General features: G+C 43.6%; 1 pseudogene; it reads left to right on the top strand.

Moving 5' to 3' along the window:
• The first annotated feature begins 1,297 nt into the window (after positions 1–1,297).
• LOC115899767 lies at positions 1,298–1,397 on the top strand (annotated as a pseudogene).
• Positions 1,398–18,482: the final 17,085 nt, after the last annotated feature.

The raw sequence follows: 18,482 nt of genomic DNA, 5'->3' as shown, positions 1-18,482 counted from the left end.
CACTGAAGCCTCAACCTCCCAGGCTCCAGTGATTCTCCTGCCTCATCCTCCTGAGTAGTTGGGACTACAGGTGCATGCCACCACAGCCATGACTCTGGCATTGACCATTAGGTTGATTATGGCCAGCAGTTACGGGCTGTGTTGAGCTTTGTATCAGTGGGATAGAACAATGGGGCTATAGCACAAATAATCACACTGGAAGGGGAAGATGTAACCAGGCGCCAAAGTCATGAGGTATGACTAGGTTTCAAATAACTTATGTCAGGCCTAAAAATAGATGCCTCAGCAGGAACTATATTAAGCAAATTTATGATGTTATTTGCATGAATAGCTCTTTTAATCTTTACAATTATCCTATAAAGTAAGTGCTATTGTTATCCTCCTTTTACAGATAAGCAAACTAAGGCACAGAGAATTAAGCAGTTTTTCCAAGGCCATGAAGCTAGTAAATGGCAGAGCTGAGGTTCAAACCCAAGGAATCTGACTCCAGAGCCTTTCTTGGTCACTATTTCACATGCTGTCTCTAAAAACTGTAACAAACGCATGCAAATACAAACATGCATATTCAGATATTCCGTATCAGACTGTGACTTGGTGGAGACCACCACATCACAAACTAGTGCCACCAGACTAACCTTTTTAGAGAAAAAAAAAACCTCATTCATCTATTCGTTCAATGAACAACTGTTTATTGAGTATGTACTATATGCTTCCAAGACCTTCCTATAACTATATGGATGAGAAAGATCATAGCTCTACCCTCATTTCTTTTTTCGTTTTGTTTTGTTTTGAGATGGAGTTTCACTCTTGTTGTCTAGGCTAGAGTGCAGTGGCACAATCTCAGCTCACTGCCAACAGTACACATCTCTTAACCTGATATTCAGAAATACTCATTCATCCAATGGTACACATCTCTTCTTAACCTGATATTCAGAAATATCGCACTAATAACTTGAAATTGGCTGTAGTGGAAGTATTTGCACCATGGTAATTGGCAAATCCTACAAACCAGGTCATTTGTTGCTCACTACAACCTCCGCCTCCTGGGTTCAAGCGAATCTCCTGCCTCAGCCTCCTAAGTAGGTGGGATTACAGGTGAGCACCACCATGCCCGGCTAATTTTGTGTTTTTAGTAGAGACAGGGTTTCATTATGTTGGTCAGGTTTGTCAGGTTGGTCTCGAACTCCTGACCTCAAGTAATCCACCCGCCTCAGCCTCCCAAAGTGCTGGGATTACAAACATGAGCCACTGTGCCTGGCTTCTACCCTCATTTCTTAAAAATACTCAGATCTGGTTCTTGCTTTGGCAGCAAACATCCTAAAGTTGGAATGATACACAGATTAGCATGGCTGCTGCCCAAGGATGACATGAAAATTCATGAAATGTTCCATATAAAAAAGAAGTGGAAAAAAAAATGCAGTCTGTATTTATCCATTCACTTAAAATCAATCCCAGCATAATAGTGAGCTGTGCAATAACTGGCGAGTGAGGGCACTGGGTGGTAAACAGAACATATTAATCATCTGGATGTTTATTATGATTTGGATGCTACTCAGTGGACTTGTATTCCTGACAAGACATGTTGGCAGTAGATTCAATTTTTCAACAAAAATCTGTCTTTTCAAGCATTTAGATTAGTTTAATTGAAGGATATCCTGAGAGTACCAGCACATTGTTAAAGTCTGTGACCACTTGCAGTCACACATAGGTGGGAATCAGGGTTTTATTGATTCCATGCAACAGAACCATCAGACAGGAGGAAATACTTGATGCTGAGGCCCAACTAAACCTCATTTAAGTTTTTTATTTTTAGGCCAGACTCAGTGGCTCATGCCTGGACTCCAGTACTCTGGGAGGTGGAGGCAGGAGGATTGCTTGAATCCAGGAGTTTCTACAAAAAAAATTTAAAAATTAACCAAGCATGGCAGTGTGTGCCTGTAGTCCCAGCTACTCAGGAGGCTGAGGAGGGAGGATTGCTTGAGCCCGGAAGGTAGAGGTTATAGTGAACTGTGATTGTGCCACTGCATTCCAGCCTGGGAGACAAAGACCTTGTCTTAAAAAAAAAACAAAAATTTCATTGAGAGAGGGTAACACTTTGATTGAGTTAAAAATTGGTGTTCCCTATCATCAAAATCTGTTGCAAATGTTCATCTGTTAATACTAATGTGTAATGAAATTTTATGTATTTCAACCATGAAAATGTCTTTTTAGACAGGTACTACCAAATACTGATAGCAATTTATGAGCATATAATTTTAGTTGAGCATATTTATTGCTGGGAAGGCATTTAGAGAATCTCCTCTGGTTGTTCTTCTGTATCCTTTGTAATATCCTTTATAACAAACTGGTAAACTCAAGTGTTTCCCTGAGCTCTATGAGCCATTCTAATGAATGATCAAACCCTAGAAGGGGCTTATGCAAACCTCTGATTTACAGCCTTGGTCAGAAGCACAGGAGGCCTGTACTTGTGACTGGGACCCGAAGTAGGAGCCCGTCTTGCAGGACTGAGCCCTTAACTTGTGAGTTCTGATGCTAACTTCAGGTAGATGGTGTCAGAATTGATTGAAATTTAGGACAAGCTGGTGTCCACTGGAGAATGGATGTGTGGGCGGAAAACAACCCCACACGTTTGGTATCAGAAGTGAAGTATGAGAGTGAGTGTGAGTATAGAGAGGAAAAAGTTTCTTTCCTATTCAGCTTGTAAGTAGTAAAGCTGGATTGCAACACAGAATGACTGGCCCCAAGCCTATGCTTAATATTATCTTTTATATTTGTATCATAGTCTACGAACTGATTTTTTTTAATTTTTTATTTTATTTTACTTTATTTTCTTTTAGATGGAGTCTCGCTTTGTCACCCAAGCTGGAGTACAGTGGTGCAATCTCAGCTCACTGCAACCTCCCCTTCCTGGGTTCAAGCAATTCTCCTGCCTTAGTCTCCCGAGTAGCTGGGATTACAGGTGTCCACCACCATACTGGCTAATTTTTTTGTATTTTTAGTAGAGATGGGGTTTCACCATGTTGGCCATGCTGGTCTCAAACTCCTGGCCTCAAGTGGTCTGCCCACCTCAGCCTCCCAAAGTGCTGGGATTACAGGCATGAGCCATCACACCTGGCCTAATCTTATTTTATTTTTATTTATTTATATTTTTTTGAAATGGAATATTGTTCTGTCACCCAGGTTGGAGTTTAGTGGTATGATCTCAGCTCACTGCAACCTCTGCCTCCCAGGTTCAAGCAATTCTCCTGCCTCAGCCTCCCAAGTAGCTGGGACTACAAGCATGCACCACCATGCCCAACTAATCTTTATATTTTTAGTAAAGATGGGGTTTCACCATTTGGTCAGGTTGGTCTTGAACTCCTGACCTCAAGTGATCCATCCGCCTCAGCCTCCCAAAGTGTTGGGATTACAGGCGTGAGCCACCACACCCAGCCAGCCACTGGGCCCAGCCTAATTTTATTTTTAAAACCTACTTTTCCTCCATTTAATTCATCTTGACATCATAAAAATGATTCTTGAAAAAATACTCTAGCTTCACTTAGATGTGTTAAGTCAGGGCATGTCTGCTAAGGCTCAGGCAAGCATTCTCCTTAAAAAAGCAGTTTATCATATTTGCAGCACCTAGAAGATGAATTTGCTTAAAAAAAAAAAGAAAAAAAAAACCAGAGTTACTCTTCTCTGCTTTGAAACCATAATGGAAGAACACAAGGTCAGGAAATATGATGATTCATGTTGATACTTATGTTTGTAAAGATTTTTTAGGGGGAAGAATCATATTCAGTTTTTTTAAGTTTAGCGTCAATGGTTACTTGATAATGAAAGTTATAGCTCTGGTTAAGAAGATAAGAATTAGAGGTTAAAAAGAAACTATAAAATAGACTATAAGGCCGGGCGCGGTGGCTCAAGCCTGTAATCCCAGCACTTTGGGAGGCCGAGACGGGCGGATCACGAGGTCAGGAGATCGAGACCATCCTGGCTAACACAGTGAAACCCCGTCTCTACTAAAAATACAAAAACTAGCCGGGCGAGGTGGCGGGCGCCTGTAGTCCCAGCTACTCGAGAGGCTGAGGCAGGAGAATGGCGTAAACCCGGGAGGCGGAGCTTGCAGTGAGCTGAGATCCGACCACTGCACTCCAGTCCGGGCGACAGAGCGAGACTCCGCCTCAAAAAAAAAAAAAAAAATAGACTATAAGTTCCATTTATAGAGTCTTATTAAATTGGCATCGTTCTAAAACATATAAGCAAAGATGAATAGTTTGACAATGTAAAAATTTTAAACTCCTGTGTATCAAAACAACAGGAACCACATATAAAAAATAACAAACCAACTGAAATATTTGAGGAAACAAACCAATAGTTAATATAAAACACTCCACAAACTAAGCAGAATAAATGAACTCCCTGATGGGCAAAAGCAATTCACAAAAGAAAATTAAACATATAAAAAGTACTTGACCTCACGAGTAATAAAAGGAATGAAAAATGAAGCAATAACAAAATATTCTAGAGGACGTAATATCCCAGAGGCACTGCACCATCCCTGGCCGGTTTCCCTAAACTCAGCCTACACCTTTGTACCTTTTCTTTTATTAGATGTCCCTCAATTGCCCAGGTTTAGCGTGCCACCTGTTTCCTGTCAGGCCCTGACTGATGCTGGCAAGATGTATGAAATCAGAATCTAAGTTCTATTTATAAGAAAATTCATTAGCAGCATTACCTATAATAGCAAAAACTCAAAACAGAAACAAATAACCAAAATAAGAGACTGATTAAGCAAATTATGATACCTCTATATAGAATATAAAAATATAGATGGGTGCAGTGGTGTGTGCCTGTAATCCTAACTACTTGGGAGGCTGAGGCAGGAGGATCACTTGAACCCAGGAGTTCAAGGCTAGTCTGAAAAACATGGTAAGACCCCCGCCTCAAAAACAAACAAAATAATATAAAAATATATTAACAATCATCTTCTTAAAGAATATTACTGAAAAGATGAAGCATACACAGTATATTCCTAAACTAAAAACACACAAAATTGTGTATATAATAATGTCCCATTTTGTTAAAAAAATTTAATGGGGAAAACATTAAATCATATAATGTTACATTTTAATTAAGAGTATATAAATATGTGCTTACATATCTTATATATAAAACAGTATATGTGTTGTTTGTTTTATATGTTTTATAATATACCATGTTACATTTATATTTTATATACAATATATACTCTCTATATAGATTTATTGATTCATTTTATTGTGTCACTTTTTATAAAGAATTCTCTACATCTCTACCGGTACACGTTTATGTCATGTATCTGTTATATAAACCACATAATATACATGTTACAAATCACATACACGTATATACATGCATGAATGTACAGTGCTCTCCCACGTGTCATCCGAGGTCACTCAGTCCTCTGGGACTGAAATAAAACGGGTTATATCCTCCAGTTCACGTTGGTGTAAAGTACAACGAACAGTGTCCTCCTCAAGTTTATCCAGATTCCCAGGGGCTCACTGCTGCCTCTGGACTATGGGGTTTATTCTTAGACCAACTAGACTTCTTTTTTCCCTTCTCTGCCCCAGCTCAGAGGTGGGATTCAGTCATTTCTCTGGATTCCTCCAAAACCACCTTCGCAAGGAAAATGAGCATGTGGCAGGTGTTTTATATCTTCCTTTTTTTCTTTTTAGAGATCGGATCTGGCTCTGTTGCCCAGGCTGGTCTTGAACTCCTGGGCTCAAGCAATCCTCCCACCTCGGCCTCCCAAAGTGCTGGGATTACAGGCGTGAGCCTGCACCAAGCCCAGCCTAGCGTTCTCTCAATGTTCAGAGCGGCACAGCGTGGTTGTCTCTTGCGTAGAAAGCCCCCCGCTGCTTGCAGGGCTCTGGCTGCCGGGGTGGGGCGGGGCCTGGGGGCGGCGCTGTTTGCGTCCCTCCAGGCTGGCCTTCCCTCTAGGATTTTCTCGCTTCAGTGTATCCGCCACCTTCCCATCTTGTGCTACACCTCCTGGCATTACAGACAAGGCCCCTTGATGACTGTGACAGACATCCGGGTCTGGGATAGAAGATAACAAGGAGAAAGCCTTACCAGTCCATCCTCCCACAGCCACCAGTAGGAGTGAGAACGATGCCAGCACAGCTCAGCACACAGCACACAGCACAGCGCACAGCACAGAGCACGTAGAGCGCAGCACACAACAAAGCACACAGCGTACGGAGCATAGCACAGAACGCACACGCACAGCACACAGCGCACAGCACAGTACACAGCGTGCACAGCACAGAGCACACAGCGCATAGCACGCAGCGCACACTGCACAGAGCACACAACGCACAGCACAGCACACAGCACACAGCGCACAGCACAGCACACCGCGCACAGAGTGCAGAGCGTACAGAGCACACAGTGCGCACGGAGCGCACAGCACAGCGCAGGCTTCTGGAGCAGATTCTGGAGGAAGTCCTGACTCCACCACTTACCAGCTGTGCGGTTTGGGGCACAGTTCTTCCCCTGCCTTAGTTTATTTATCTACAGAATGGGATAGCACTAATATTTAGTAGGGTTGCTGAAAATTAAATGAGTTAAATATAGAAGAATATCGGCCGGGCGCGGTGGCTCAAGCCTGTAATCCCAGCACTTTGGGAGGCCGAGACGGGCGGATCACGAGGTCAGGAGATCGAAACCATCCTGGCTAACACGGTGAAACCCCGTCTCTACTAAAAATACAAAAAAAAAAAAAAAAAAAAAAAAAAAACTAGCCGGGCGAGGTGGCGGCGCCTGTAGTCCCAGCTACTCGGGAGGCTGAGGCAGGAGAATGGCGGGAACCCGGGAAGCGGAGCTTGCAGTGAGCTGAGATCTGGCCACTGCACTCCAGCCTGGGTGACAGAGCGAGACTCCGTCTCAAAAAAAAAAAAAAAAAAAAAAAATAGAAGAATATCTTTGAACTTTGCAGGCAGTAGACAAGTTTCTTAGAGTTAATATGTATGAAGTGCTTAGTGTTTGGCACATAGTAAATAATACTCAATGTTATGTTTTTCTCCACAAATATGAATTATGTCCTCAGCCACTGTAACCACCCAGGGGGTTCACCTTGCCTGCTGCCTAGACTGAGCAGATTCATCAAGACAGGGGAATTGCAATAGAGAAAGAGTAATTTACGCAGAGCCGACTGTGCAGGAGACCGGAATTTTTGTTGTTGTTGTTGTTACTCAAATCGGTCTCCCCAAGCATTCGGGGAGCCGAGTTTTTAAGGATGACTTTGTGGGTGGGGGGAAGCCAGTGAGCCAGGAGTGCCGATTGGTCAGGGATGAAATCATAGGAAGTTGAAGCTGTTGTCTTGTGCTGAGTCAGTTCCTGGCGGGCCAGGGGTACGAGATCAGATGAGCCAGTTTATCGATCTGGGTGGCACCAGCTGATCCATCAAGTGCAGGGTCTGCAAAATATCTAAAGCACTGATCTTAGGAGCAGTTCAGGGAGGGTCAGAATCCTGTAGCCTCCAGCTGCATGGCTCCTAAACCATAATTTTTAATCTTGTGGCTAATGTTAGTCCTGCAAAGGCAATCTAGTCCCCAGGCAAGAAGGAGGTCTGCTTTGGGAAAGGGATGTTACTGTCTTTATTTAAATTAGAAAAACTAAGTATCTCCCAAAGTTAGTTCAGCCTATGCCCAGGAATGAACAAGGACAGCTTGAGGGTTAGAAGCAAGATGGAGTGAGTTAAGTTCGATCTCTTCCACTGTCTCAGTTATGATTTTACAAAGGCCGTTTCACCACCCCTCAGCTAAAGGCAGTTTGGTTTTGAATTACATGTTTATCCTTGTATCTAAACTACCAGAAGAATGTATTTCAAAATGTAGGAGATGGGGCTGGGCGAGGTGGCTCTCACACCTGTAATTCCAGCACTTTGGGAGGCTGAGGGGGGTGGATCACTTGAGTCCAGGAGTTCAACACCAGGCCGGGCAACATGGTGAAATCCTGTCTCTACAAAAAATATTTTAAAAAATTAGCTGCACATGGTGGTGTGCACCCAGCTACTCAGGAGACTGAGATGGGAGGATCGTTTGAGCCTAGGAGGTCCAGGCTGCAGTGAGCTGTGATTGCGCGGGTGCACTTCAGCCTGTGTGACAGAGTGAGACCGTCTCAAAGAAAACAAAAGTAGGAGATGGGATTATGGTACTTATTTTTTTCTTTTCTTTTCTTTGTGCCCTTTCAAATTTTCCAAATTTTGTATATTGAGCATTTGTTATTTTTGCAACTATGGAAAATGCCAATTTTCTTTACCCCCAAAAGGCAAGAGAAGCCTCCTGGGATGATAATGGTGTAGGTTAGGAGAAACTTGTTTCCGTGAGTTGATTAAAGCTCAAACATCAGGCAGGGCTCCTTGGGAAACGGGTGGACCTTAAAAATTAATGATTCCCTGCTGTTTGCATCTCAGAAGAAACCTGTGTTTATTTATTGCTCTTCAGACTTGCCATTTCAGCATGTTGAAAAGAAACCAAACAAAGGGAAATTAAAAGTGCATGACTTGATTCCTTCCTATAAGCCAAATTGTTCTGAAAATTTCCCCTTGGATTCCCAGATTTTAAGAGGCTTAGCTTGCTTCCTGCTCCTAATTGCTGTATTAATTTAATCTGCTCAAAGTCTCCCAAGAGTCTAGGTCATTGGCCTTTGGGGCTGACTGTCTGGTCTGGACTGGTCTCCTCCATAGACAGTTTTGCTGAGATGTTTTACATGTTACCCCTATCTTCTATTTTGCTAGTTTTCTCCTTCCAAGAAGTGGGTTTCTCCTGACCTAATTAAATGAGTTCTGGTATTTGTGTGAATTTGCCCATTGAAATGATGTGAACCTATTTTCCTTTCTTCAGCAGAGACCTAGAGCTACACATTTGTCCTAATTTTCCTGTTTTGGGTTCCTGATCATTTATCTTATGAGCACTCTGTAGCTTCATGTGTATCTAGCATAAATTGACTCTGCATAAAAACAGACTCGGCAAATTTGTCTTTCTGAGCCTTCATTTACTCATCTGTAAAGTGGGGACAAAAACATACGTATTCAGGCCAGATGCAGTGGCTCATGCCTATAATCCCAACACCTGAGGAGGCCAAGGCGGGTGGATCACTTGAGGTCTTGAGGTCAGGAGTTCGAGACAAACCTGACCCACATGGCGAAACCCTATCTCTACTAAAAATACACAAATTAGCCAGGTGTGGTAGCGCATGCCTGTAGGCCCAGGCTGAAGCAGGAGAACCGCTTGAACCCAGGGGGTGAGCCGAGATTGCACCAGTGCACTGCAGCCTGGGCGATAGAGTGAGACGCCATCTAAAAAAATATACATGTGTACGTATTTGTTTCCTGGGATGCTGTAACAAATGACCGCAAACTGGGTGGCTTAAAACAATAGAAATGTATTCTCTTATAGTTTTAGAGGCCAGAAGCTCAGAATTGAGATGTCAGCAAGGTCAAGCTCCCTCCAAAGAGATTCCTGGAAGGGGAGGATCCTTCCAGCTCTGGTCTTCTCTAGCTTGCGGCAACAAAGATCTCACCTTCTGCTTCTATCCTCACATGGCCTTCTTTCCTGTGTCTCTCCTGTCTCAAATCTTTTTTTCCTCTGTCTTGTAAGGACACCAGCCATTAGATTTACTATAAATCCAGGATAATTTCATCCCCAAATCAAGAACTCAGTTATATCTGCAAAGACCCTATTTTCAAATAACGTCACATTCACAGGTATCTAGAGTCACAATTTGGACACACATTTTGGGGAAACACTATTCTATCACCACAACATATGAATCTTGTTGAGTTGCTCTGTGAATATTAACATGAAATGCCAGGCCAGTCATGGTGGAAAATACCTGCAATTCCAGTGCTTTGGAGGCCAAGGTAGAAGGACTGCTTGAGGGCAGGAGTTTGAGACTAGCCTGGGTAACATAGTGAAACCCTATCTCTACAAAAATTTTTTTTTAATTAGCTGTGCATGGTGGTGCATGCCCATAGTCCCAGCTACTTGGGAGACTGTCGAGAGGATCACTTGAGCCTGAGAGATCAAGGCTGCAGTGAGCTATGATTGTACTACTGCCCTCCAGCCTAAGTGACAGAGCAAGACCCTGTCTCTTTCTTTCTTTTTTTTTTTTTTTCCTTTTTAAAGAGGCTGGGCGCTGTGGCTGTGGCTCAAGCCTGTAATCCCAGCACTTTGGGAGGCCGAGGCGGGTGGATCACCTGAGGTCAGGAGTTCAAGACCAGCCTGGCCAACATGGTGAAACCCCATCTCTACTAAAAGTACAAAAATTAGCTGGGCGTGGTGGCAGGTGCCTGTAATCCCAGCTACTCAGGAGGCTGAGGCAGGAGAATCACTTGAACCTGGTAGCCGGAGGTTGCAGTGAGCCAAGATCGCACCACTGCACTCCAGCCTGGGCAACAGAGTGAGAATATTTCTCAGAAAGAAAAAAAAGAAAGAAAGAAAATGATATGGTAATATGTGTAATGCAGCTAGCATAGAGCTTGATACACCGTATGTGCTTAACCAATAATAATCACCATAATTGCTATCACCACAAGAATACTTACATTGGGCCAAGCCTCATACCAAGCCCATCTGTGCCAGAACTGGGGCTCCAACACAGGTTGTTGTGGCTTGGAGCCCATGCACTGCTCTGCTGCACTCAATTGCCTTGGACTCATCTCTCTACTTCTCTGCTGTGACCCAGCACCTCACCCTCTACCCCTTCCACACTTTGCACATTGACCCAGAGTTATGTGTGGTGGTGTTTATTGGGAAGAATTAGCAATGGAGGATAGGAAGAGAGAGAGAAGTTTCTCTGAGTCCTTGTGAAGGCAGCTGACTTGCCCCAGGGTGAGTGATCTAAAGAGGGAGTCACAATGTCTTTGTTGCCCTCATCTGGAAAGTCACATGTCACTTCTGTGGCCCTTTATTGATTGGAATTTAGTCAGTAAGGATAGCCCCTACTAAAGGGGAGGAGACATAGGTGTCACTCTTTGAAAGAAGTATCAAAGAATCTGTAGACATATTTATAAAATACCACACTACCCATGGGGGAGAGATGGCCTTTGTCTAGGAACAGAATCAGGCTCTTTAGCCAAGCCACTATGAGTGGTGCAGAGGGAGGCTGCAGCTGGGTTTAGGAGCAGGGGCTGAGGAGTGCTAAATTGTTCCAAGGTGTTGCAATCCAATGGGAAGAATTTGAATTTGAGGTCAAAAGAAGAGAAGAAGATAAAAAGGGGAGTGAGGAGAGAGGATGTAACTGCATGATTGGTTCATTTTGCCTGTGCCCAGATACAGCCAATTGATCAAGACAGGAAAATTGTAATAGAGAAAGAGTTTAATGCACGTAAAGCTGACTAGACAGGAGACTGGAATTTTATTGTTACTCAAATCAGTCTCCCCAAAAATTGGAGGCTAGAATTTTCTAGTTTGGCATGAGGGGCTAGGGAGTGGCTGCTCCTGACTGGTTGGGGATGCAGTCATAGGGGTGTGGAAATGGTCCTTGTATGCTGAGTCCACTTCTAGGTGGGGGCCACAGGACCTGTTGAGGGTTGAGTCTCTGGTCCCAGTGGAGTCACCTGGTCATCAGAAATGCAAAAGTCTGAAAAGACATCTCAAAAGGTCAATCTTTTTTTTTTTCTTTTTTTGAGATGGAGTCTCGCTCTGTCGCCCAGGCTGGAGTGCAGTGGCGCGATCTCGGCTCACTGCAAGCTCGGCCTCCAGGGTTCACGCCATTCTCCTGCCTCAGCCTCCTGAGTAGCTGGGACTACAGGCGCCCGCCACCTTGCCCGGCTAGTTTTTTTGTATTTTTTAGTAGAGACGGGGTTTCACCTTGTCTGCCAGGATGGTCTCGATCTCCTGACTTCGTGATCCGCCTGTCTCGGCCTCCCAAAGTACTGGGATTACAGGCTTGAGCCACCATGCCCGGCCTAGGTCAATCTTAAGTTCTACAATAGTAATGTTATTTACAGAAGTAATTGAGGAAGTCACAAATGTTATGACCTCGAGAACAATGTCTGGTAATTGTTCAACTGTGCCTACGTTTCAGCAGAATTCAGACCCCTCTCATCCTCCAAACCTAGTAGTCTTTCATTACTTTTACAAAGGCAGTTTAGTTTTTAGGAAGGACTATTATTTAGGCTATAAATTAAATTTCTCCCAAAGTTGGCTTGGGCCACACCCAGGAATGACCAAGTGTGGTTTGAAGGTTAGTGGCGAGAGGGAGTTGGTTAGATCAGATCTCTTTCAGTGTCATAATTTTCTCACTGTTGTTTCTCACTGCCTTTTGCAAAGGCAGTTTCAAGGAGGGAGAGTAGGAGCAAACCTTTCTGGCCACAAGTGGGGTGGCAGAAAGATTTGTAAGAACAGGGCTTGCTAAAACATTTAATGTTGTGTTGCTGGAATATAAGACTCCTCCATTTTATGAAGCCATCAATCAAGCTTGCTACACATGCTCTCTCTCCCTCTCTCTCTACACACGCACACACACACACACACACACACACACACACACACAGATACACAGATTCCTTGTGCTAGAGGCTTTTAATGGTCATTCTAAGGAGCTAAGGTTTAGTTCTGGGTTCACTGAGTGCTGAGCAGCGACCACACTTGAGGGCAGCAAGCGATCCATGAACTTACCTATGCCACAGAAGAAGATGCTTCAGCCCTGAGGCCCCTGGAAATTCTCAGCAATCTAGGAAAAGGCAATGGTGTTTCCCTGAGCCTGGAAAAGGAGGCAATCTTAAGAAACAGTGGCCTAGCAGCAGTCCCAACCCACCTGAGAGTGCTCATCTGGGAAGGGCAGGGCCTATCGTTCTTTCCAGAAACAGCCTTCAGGCAAGAGGAAATTGTGATTAGCTACTCTATGGCAGTACAGGGCGTGAGTATTAGCTCTTTGGCATTAATTCTGTTGTTAACTGTCCTTGGAGGACTCTGTGTTTTCTGAGAAAACGCTAAGATGTTGTTTTGCAGGTTTTCTTCTTTATTTTGAGTCATTTGCTTTTATCTTCCATAATAGACGGTGGTTTGGGAGTAAGGGTATTTGTGGGCTTCAGGCTTAATTAAGTCTGAAAAGTAGATTTAACGTCAGTCAACTTCAAGCCTGCTTGATCGTCCCTCTCATTCTATTCCATGAAGTTACTGAATTTGTACATAAGTGCTCTTTTGAGAAACATGAGGCCCTGTTGAGCAATCTCTTAAAAGAAAGAACATCTCTGACATTTTAATATTTAACAACACAACAACAACAACAACAACAAAACCCGCTTTTGGCAAGGTAAGGTACTCAAAGAAAGAAGGTTAAGTCTGGGAAGAGTCCCCTCCCCTCCCCTCCCCTCCCCCCTCCCCTCCCCTCCCCTCCCCCCTCCCCTCCCCTCCCCTCCCCTCCTCCCTCCCCTCCCCTCCCTCCCTCCCCTCCCCTCCCCCCCTCCCCTCCCCTCCCTTCCCCTTCCCTTCCCTTCTCAGACGGAGTCTCACTGTTTCCCAGGCTGGAGTGCAATGGTGCAATCTCGGCTCACTGCAACCTCTGCCGCCCGGGTTCAAACGATTCTCTGGACTCAGCCTCCCAAGTAGCTGGGATTACAGGTGTCCACCACCACGCCCAGCTAATTTTTGTGTTTTAGTAGGGACGGGGTTTCACCATGTTGGCCAGGCTGGTCTCAAACTCCTGACCTCAGGTGATCCGCCTGCCTCGGCATCCCAAAGTGCTGGGATTACAGGCATGAACCACCGCGCCTGGCCAGAAAGAGTATTTTAAAGCTTAAATGTTGAATGTTTCTTCAAGACTGTTTAGAGGCCAGGTCATTGTGTATTTAAAAGTCTTTTCTGGATTTTAGTAAGTCATTGTGCTCTTCAAGGGTGGGGCTGGGTCTTGGTTCTGTCTGCAATTCCCAGTGCCTGACATGGTCTGTGCTCAATAAACATTTGTCGACTTGGGCGTTCATAGGAGACCATTAACACTGAGAGAGAAGTTAGGATCTTGTTCTAGAATATTTCCAAAGGTCAAAACATTTTGAAAGTCACAATGAAGTTTCTGATCAAAAGGGCCTGAATTTCCTTGTTCCTTACTAATTTTGATCAGGATTTGAAAGAGGGAAATTCCCAGGGCAGGGTTTGGGGGAATGTGGGGGAAGATGGCAGGTGGCTGGTGCATTTGTCCATGCTGTATACGCACATTAAGGCTGGTGTTTTTAGTCTACACCATACAACCCTGAATGCGCCTGATATCATCTGATCTTGGAAGGTTGGTGGTTTTAGGCAGCCTGTTGACTATTTTCAAAAGCTTTCATTCCCAAAGGCCATTCAAAATAACTAAATGTTGAGTTGATTTTGGAAGGAATCTAGGCTGGGTGAGGTGGCTCACACCTGTAATCCCAGCACTTTGGGAGGCCAAAGTAGGAGGATTGCTTGAGGTCAGGAGTTTAAGCCTGGGCAACAGAGACTCTACTCTGACTCTATTGAAAAAAACAAAAAAAACCCATTGTAGTGGCACACCACAGCTCCTCAGGAGGCTCAGGTGGGAGGATTGCCTGAGTCTGAGAGTTCTAGGCTGAAGTGAGCTATGATTGCACCACTACACTCCAGCCTGGGCAACAGAGTAAGACTCTGACTCTAAAAAACTTTTTTTATTTAAAAAATAAAAACAAAAGTGGGAGGCCACATGAATCTTTCCCTTTGATGTTGAATTAAATACCTTTTTTTTTTTTTTTTCCTAAGACAGTGTCTTGCTTTTTCCCCCAGGCTGGAGTGCAGTGGTGCAATCATGGCGTACTGCAGCCTCAGTCTCCTAGGCTCAAGTGATCCTCCCACCTCACTCTGCCATGTAGCTGGGACTACAGGTGTGCCACTACACCTGGCTATTTTTTTTTTTTTTAGAGATAGGATCTCGCTATATTGCCCCGATGGTCTCAAACTCCTGGGCTCAAGCAATGCTCCTGCCTTGGCTTCCCAGAGTGTTGGGATTACAAGTGTGAGCCACCTCGCCAAGCTAGATACCTTCTTGCATTGCTTTCCCATCCTTTCATCTATATATTTTTGAGTCTCCTAATAGTTGCTGAATTCCATGAGCATAAGGGCTACATCTGTCCCCTCTCAACTCCCCACAGCACTCTATTTTGGCCCCCACCCTCTAGTCACATCTGCTACTAGCCTGTCTCCAAGCTCACAGATCCTGCCTCCAGGCTGGGTACACACACCCAGTTTCTTAAATAATATAAGAGTCAGCTGGAGCCTTCTTGCCCCTTAAGATCCAGAGAAGATTTTCTGGAGTATACCATTCTACAGACTAGAAAGCTCAGTGCCTCCTGTAAGACTTCTTCAAGTTCCCAGGAGACCTGAGGTCTGGTTGCCTCTCGTTCTGACCTTCTGCTTCTGTGAATTTGTTCAGCATAGGGCTCATCTTACTATTTTGTATAACTCAAATGCAAGCCTCAGCCATTTCCTCATTTTCCATAAATTCACACTGACATGTCTTTGCGTGTGCAGCAGACTCTATTTTTACTAAAAATTCAGGAAGATGGAGGGCTTTACACTGCAGAAAATCAGGCAACTTTTTAGAGACAGTTTTGCTATGTTGCCCAGGCTGATCTGAAACCCCTGGTCTCAAGTGATCCTCCCACCTCAGCCGCTCCAGTAGCTGGCACTATAAGCGTGAGCTACCACACCCAGCAAAAGTCAGGCAACTTAAAAGTGAACATTAGTCATACTTTATAATCTCCTTGGTCGTGTTCTTAAAAACATCCCTCAGCCATTTCTACCACCTTTTATAAGGTTACAGAATCACCTATTTTTTCCTTTTCTCTTCTTACCTCTTTTCCGTTCTCCTAGGAGAAAACACAAAACATCAGTACCACCGCCGACACACACACACACACACACACGCACACACACACTCTCCTCCAATTTTCCAGGCATCCCTTACATATTCAAGGACTATATTGCAGTTTGTTTGTTTTTCATGTCTGGGAAAACATCTTTGTTTTTGTTTATTTGTTTTTACTTTTTTGTTTGGTTTTTTGTTTTGAGATGGAGCCTCAGTCTGTCATCCAGGCTGGAGTGCAGTGGTGCAATCTCGGCTTACTGCAACCTCGCCTCCCGGGTTCAAGCAATCCTCCTGCCTCAGCCTCCCAAATAGCTGAGATTACAGGTGCCTGCCCCCATGCCCAGCTAATTTTTGTATTTTTAGTAGAGACGGGGTTTCACCATGTTGGCCAGGCTGGTCTCGATCTCCTGACCTCAAGTGATCTGCCCACCTCAGCCTCCCAAAGTGCTGGGATTACAGGTGTGAGCCACCAAACTGGCCTTTATTTATTTTTCAATAGGTTTTTGGGGAACAGGTGGTGTTTGGTTACATGGGTAAGTTCTTTAGTGGTGATTTCTGAGATTCCGCTGTACCCATCACACAAGCAGTGTACACTGTACTCAGTGTGTCGTCTTTTATCCTTCACCCCATTCCCACCCTTTCCCCCAGTGCCTAAAGTCCATTGTATCATTCTTATACCTTTGCATCCTCATAGCTTAGTTCCCTATGTTGCAGTTTTGAAAGTACCACTCTTAAGAAAGGGCTGTTAAATTCCAGGACAAACCAACCCCCACCCCTGGACTTTGCTTGCATATTAGTAGGGGAATGTGATGATGGTTTAGTTTTCTAATTACTCTGATTCCCAGTTTCCCCATATATAAAATGAGGATATAATAGTGCTTGCTTCACATAATTGATGTGATAATAAGTTAATGTGTAAAGCCCTTAGCACTGTACTTGGCACACAACGTGGAGATAAATGTTACTTATTCTTACTTCTTCCCTCTTCCTGCCCACTTAGGCCCACTTAGGCCCAGGTCACATGCCAGCACCCCCATGGAGACATTTGGGAGCTCTCCTGACCAGAACTAATCACTTCTTCCTTGAATACTTACAGCAAAGGGTTTACTTCCCTTCTGGCAAAGAGTGCAAAGACAAATAGGACAAGACAAACCCGTAACCTGGAGGGAAATATACACAAGGGGGTAGAGACAAGGTAAAGATCCCAGGAAGCTAGGGATGGGGTAGAGGAAGGATTCTAGAACAGAAGCAAATTAGCCAGCTTCAAGATCTTAAATTCAAAACAACAACGTGATGATGTTGCCAATGTTGTCAGCCAAGAATATCCATATGCAGTTCTTCTGTCAATTTTTCATCAATTGCAGATTTTACCATATGCAGTTTTAGGGCTTGCCACTTTTACATTTATTGACTATTTCTTTTCGGCATGAGTGTATAAGTCAGGGTTCATTCAGGGAAGCAGGACCCACTATACGTTATGAAATAAGGAATTTATTATAGGAAGTGGACTTTGCACAATTTGGGGAGGAACTGGGAGGTAAAGGTCTGGAAAGAGGAGATGAAGAATTTCAGAAAAGTTACTTACTAACCCCAGCTTGCAGGGAAGCCTGGAACCCATGCTTCAAACTTCAGTATACAAAAGGCTGTTGGCGCTTCATGACTGCAGCCTCTGAGTTCACAGCACAGCATCTGCTGGTAGTCCTGGGGTTGCTGTTGTTGGCAGAGTTAGCAGGGAGAAAGGACAGTTGGACCCAGAGTGGGAAGAACCAGGGCAAACGAAGCTGCTGGCATGTCTGTGTCTGTGTCTCATCACCTCTCATCAACATCAATCTTTAGATAGCAATGGTGCCTGCTTCATCTCTGCTTCCTAAATCTCACACAACTTCACTTTTTGCCAACTCGACCCAGAATCATACAGAGAAAGAAATTGTAGGAAACATAGCTCCCAATGGAATAATCCAGCATAACATTCATTATAAATCTCAGTATTCATTGCACATTGTATAAATGACTGATCATTAATATCTATTTCTTAGAACAAGGAATAAAGAATATTAAGAGGGAAAAGTTATAGGATCTGGGTAAATGGTAGGGTCAAAATTTCAGAATAGAGTCCATAATCAGATTCACATTTATGAGGATACGTAATATATATTAGAAATGGTTCTGCTGAACAATGGAGAAAGGAAAGTTATTTCAAATAAATAGTGGCTGACCAAACTGGATGTACAAATGGAACATACACTAATCACAACATATATAAACATGAACCCTACCTCACAACATATATAAACATGAACCCTACCCCACAACATATATAAACATGAACATCATGCACATTATAGACCCAAATGTGAAAAATAAAACAATAAATCTTTTAAAAGATAAAATGTGACATGATCTCCATGACTTTAAGGTTTGATAAGGTTTGCTAAACAGAATACAGAAACCACTAAGCCTTTTTGTAGAAGATGTAGGATAATTGTAAAATGTTTGTTGAGTGGAATATAAATTAATTCAACTACTTTGGAAAAGTGTGACAGTATTTACTAAAGTTGAATATTTCCACACCTTATATTCCAGCTATTTCACTTCTAGATATGTACCCAATATAAATGTGTACATAGGTACACCAAACACTTGAATAAAAA

Source organism: Rhinopithecus roxellana, chromosome 9 (assembly GCF_007565055.1).
Source record: "Rhinopithecus roxellana isolate Shanxi Qingling chromosome 9, ASM756505v1, whole genome shotgun sequence".
Classification (NCBI taxonomy): Eukaryota; Metazoa; Chordata; class Mammalia; order Primates; family Cercopithecidae; genus Rhinopithecus; species Rhinopithecus roxellana.
Note: the sequence above shows the minus strand (reverse complement) of the source record. Positions and strands in the feature narration are given on the sequence as shown.